This window comes from Vanessa atalanta, unplaced genomic scaffold (genome assembly GCF_905147765.1).
Source record: "Vanessa atalanta unplaced genomic scaffold, ilVanAtal1.2, whole genome shotgun sequence".
Lineage (NCBI taxonomy): Eukaryota > Metazoa > Arthropoda > Insecta > Lepidoptera > Nymphalidae > Vanessa > Vanessa atalanta.
In genome coordinates this window covers 1-5,000 of record NW_025919990.1, presented here as the reverse complement: position 1 = coordinate 5,000, position 5,000 = coordinate 1, and the positions used below count along the sequence as shown (strand labels likewise).

Genomic DNA, 5,000 nt, shown 5'->3' with positions numbered 1-5,000 from the left:
GAGAATCGCGTCCTCGCATCGAAACGACACATTCCGAACGTCGATATTTGTGTTTTAGAATTTTATTATCGTTCATTATCGCACTCTTTCGAGATTGATAATTTACGTTAATGATCCTTCCGCAGGTTCCCCTACGGAAACCTTGTTACGACTTTTACTTCCTCTAAATGATCAAGTTTGGTCAACTTCCCAGCAACGCCGACGGCCGTGAAGCCACCGCGTGTCGGTCCGAAGACCTCACTAAATCATTCAATCGGTAGTAGCGACGGGCGGTGTGTACAAAGGGCAGGGACGTAATCAACGCGAGCTTATGACTCGCGCTTACTAGGAATTCCTCGTTTATGGGGGATAATTGCAAACCCCAATCCCCAGCACGAAGGAGTTTCAACGGGTTGCCCGGGCCTCTAGGCCAGGGAGAACATGCTGATTCCTTCAGTGTAGCGCGCGTGCGGCCCAGGACATCTAAGGGCATCACAGACCTGTTATTGCTCAATCTCGTGCGGCTCGAAGCCGCCGGTCCCTCTAAGAAGAATTTTAATACGCCGCCAGTGAGTTGCTCGACCGAAATCGAGCACACCTAAATGACGACGCCTATTTAGCAGGCTAGAGTCTCGTTCGTTACCGGAATTAACCAGACAAATCGCTCCACCAACTAAGAACGGCCATGCACCACCACCCACCGAATCAAGAAAGAGCTATTAATCTGTCAATCCTTCCGGTGTCCGGGCCTGGTGAGATTTCCCGTGTTGAGTCAAATTAAGCCGCAGGCTCCACTCCTGGTGGTGCCCTTCCGTCAATTCCTTTAAGTTTCAGCTTTGCAACCATACTCCCCCCGGAGTCCAAAATCTTTGGTTTCCCGGAAGCTGCCCGCCGAGCCATTGTAGTAACGTCGGCGGATCGCTAGATGACATATTTACGGTTAGAACTAGGGCGGTATCTAATCGCCTTCGAACCTCTAACTTTCGTTCTTGATTGATGAAAACACCTTTGGCAAATGCTTTCGCTGATGTTCGTCTTGCGACGATCCAAGAATTTCACCTCTAACGTCGCAATACGAATGCCCCCAGTTATCCCTATTAATCATTACCTCGGAGTTCTGAAAACCAACAAAATAGAACCGAGATCATATTCTATTATTCCATGCACGAAATATTCAAGCGGCATTTTGAGCCCGCTTTGAGCACTCTAATTTGTTCAAAGTAAAATTGTCGGCCCATCTCGACACTCACTGAAGAGCACCGCGATAGGATTTTGATATTGAACCGGCGTTTTACCGCCGGCTCACCGACGATATGCTCCGCAGACGTGTCAGTATCACCGCGGATGCGGTGCACCGACAGCGCGGCGCACAAATGCAACTACGAGCTTTTTAACCGCAACAATTTTAGTATACGCTATTGGAGCTGGAATTACCGCGGCTGCTGGCACCAGACTTGCCCTCCAATTGTTCCTCGTTAAAATATTTAAAGTGTACTCATTCCGATTACGAGGCCTCGAAAGAGTCCCGTATCGTTATTTTTCGTCACTACCTCCCCGTGCCGGGAGTGGGTAATTTGCGCGCCTGCTGCCTTCCTTGGATGTGGTAGCCGTTTCTCAGGCTCCCTCTCCGGAATCGAACCCTGATTCCCCGTTACCCGTGACAACCATGGTAGTCGCAGAAACTACCATCGAAAGTTGATAAGGCAGACATTTGAAAGATGCGTCGCCGGTACTGGACCATGCGATCGGCAAAAGTTATCCAGATTCATCAAAATTAACGACTTCGGACGAGACGCCCTCCGTCGATTGGTTTTGATCTAATAAAAGCACTCATCCCATCACTGGTCAGAGTTCTGATTGCATGTATTAGCTCTAGAATTACCACAGTTATCCAAGTAACTGAGTAAGATCTAAGGAACCAAAACTGATATATTGAGCCATTCGCGGTATCGCCTTAATACGGCTTGCACTGAGACATGCATGGCTTAATCTTTGAGACAAGCATATAACTACTGGCAGGATCAACCAGGGAGCTAACCGAGACTTGTTGAAGTCGTCAATTACTCTTCTCGTTTCATATTCGCATATAAAATACACACAAACTTATGCATGCATGTACAATATACGCACAGTATGAAACGAGCGTCTCACCGTATCGTCGATCGCGTTAGACGCGATAGATTTTAACGGTTGACTCTTATAAAAATTTATATGAGACACAAACGCGCTTTAAGCACGCGCGCGCGCGTGCGTGCGCTATAATATATAACGCGACGACAGCGGCGGCGGCGGCGGCGGCGGCGGAGGCGTCTTCACATAATGACACATAACGGTCACGAATTCGAACGTTCTAAACGAGATCGAGTTTTTTTTTCAAAATAACACTTCGCACACGACGTGTACGTATGTATTGTTCAACGATTATTATCGTAAAACATTGGGATCGACGCCCGGTGTTTGAGTGATCGTACCGATACTCGGGTTGTGTATTTTTTGTACATGATAAATGTAAAAATTAACAAAAAGAATTTTAGAAACGACCGTTCATATATAATATAAAAATTATACACACTATACGAATACACTGAATCTTTTAAGAACTCCGTCTCTAACGTTTTCTCATATCGTCGCGACGTCGCAGATCGACTACAATGAATCAACATTTATTCCATGAGGATAGATTGTAGCGAGAGCGACGACGACGACGATAAGAGGAAGAGCGCATGAGGCAGAGAGATCTACGTGCGTCCGTCGGTCGGCACAGTTTTACAGAACGAAAAAGAATCTTTTTATCATTTTCACGTGTGTCAGTGAATATCCCCAGCGGTCGAGACGAATCGTACGTACATACTTGGTTGTTACACTACGTAAAGTATAATATAACGCGATACGACGAATCGAGAGACACGCCAGAAGACACGCAACAAAGACGACAAATGAAAACGATAATAACATTTTTTTCGTTATACAAGAGTACTGATCCGGTCACTTCGCGTCTAACATCAATTTTTGAATGTTCGACGTTCGAACCGTCACTACTCCATATATATGCCTGACGATGAGTATGACATTCGGCTCGTTCGAACGGAATGTATTTTTTTTTTTATTATTATTATTATTTTATTATGTTTCTCATATTCGATCTGATATCATAAGACGACGAACCCCAGAACACGCACCCCCCCCCCCCTCCCCAACCCCCTCCCCCCCAACTGACACCCCAAACCCTCCAAAATCTCCAAAACTTCGATTATTTTGTTCTATATTTTTATAGATAGTATATGATTATATGATATTATGCAACGTCAATGCAACAACAACGACAACAACAACAACAACAACAACAACAACAACAATAAAAAAAAAAAGAAAAAAAAAAAAAACAACAACAACAACAACAAAGAAAGTTGTATCTTCGTTTATTTAAATTTCACCGGTATTCGTTTATCGAAAAAAAAAAATTTATAATTAAAATTATTATATTTTATAATTAAAATAATAATTATGACGATGACGAATAAATATAATAATAATAATAATAATAAAGAACATGACGCGATTTACGAATGCGTAAATAATGTTAATAATATAATTTTTAAGTTTCATATCAGTCTTGATACCTTAAAATATGTATAATGAAGTAATAAATAAATAGAAATTATCTTTAAAAAAATATCCTGACATAAATGTATTGAATCTCTATAAAAAAATTAAAAAATAATCTAACGAACGCAACGAGCTCTACTCCTACTCTACGAACGTTTTCTCGAACGAAGTGCTCGATGAAAACGTCGAACGTTCGTGTATCGAAAGGAGAGTCGAGATAGAGCTCATATAATGTTAATGTTAATGTTAATGTTAATGTTAATGTTAATGTATCGAAAATTATATATGTTAATTATTGATATTAAACGTATAAGAAGACTTACGTAATAATATAATAATGAAAATGACGCGAATTACGAACACGCGAGAGACACAGCACGCACAGACACCATCGATACACGAACTAATCGCAACGAACGGGACTCTAACGATTTCAGAGTGTTCGACGAAAACGTGGAACGTTCGTGTATTGAAGAAGTGAAGTCTATCGAGAAGATCATCTCATCCGCGTCCTCCTCCTCGAACTCTACGAGTTCGAGTTATATATATTTATCGAAAAATCATAAAAATATAATATTCGTGTAATATTATAGAATAGATTTCTGATCTATATATATATATATATATATATACAACCAACCAACAAACATACATGACTATCTCTTGTCGAACGCTAACTCACTAACACTCCTCCTCCTCCTCTCGTAGAAAAATACAAATCTTCTCGTAATTATATATCTGTGTATTATTATAATAAATAAAATACACAAATATTATATTACAAGATTTGTGTCACGAGAGAGGAGAGAGAGTCGTGCGCGCGCGCGCTCTATCTCTCTCGATAGAGATACGTACATATATGCGTGCGTGTTGTTGTTGTTGTGTCGTTTTTTATCTCTGATACGTCCTCGGACGAATCACCTGGCGTAGGGCTGAGTCTCAACAGATCGCAGCACGACGCTGCTCTACCGAGCACAACACCCCGCCAGGAACGTAAGTCGTCTACAGACTATTCCGAGCCCCGACATCGAACTGAGGTATATTCGAAACTTCGGCGCCGTGATGCACGTGTTAAGACCGCTCGCATCGATCGCCGCGTTCCAAATGGGCTTCGACGTCGCACCTTACGAATAAAGCGCGACTAGTAAAGTCACATCGTTTAGAGCCTCCCGACTCTCGGGGCTCCACAGTGAGCATATCCTTGCCGGATTCGGCTAGGCTGGCTTCGGCCTTAGAGGCGTTCAGGCATAATCCCGCGGATGGTAGCTTCGCACCACCGGCCGCTCGGCCGAGTGCATGAACCAAATGTCCGAAACTGCGGTTCCTCTCGTACTGAGCAGTATTACTATCGCAACGACGAGCCATCAGTAGGGTAAAACTAACCTGTCTCACGACGGTCTAAACCCAGCTCACGT

At 43.0% G+C, this 5,000-nt stretch overlaps 1 non-coding gene across 1 annotated transcript; it reads right to left on the bottom strand.

Moving 5' to 3' along the window:
- Positions 1 to 108: 108 nt before the first annotated feature.
- On the bottom strand, positions 109 to 2,011 carry LOC125076568. Its single transcript, XR_007120517.1, has one exon. It is a non-coding gene; the product is annotated as a small subunit ribosomal RNA (ribosomal RNA).
- Positions 2,012 to 5,000: the final 2,989 nt, after the last annotated feature.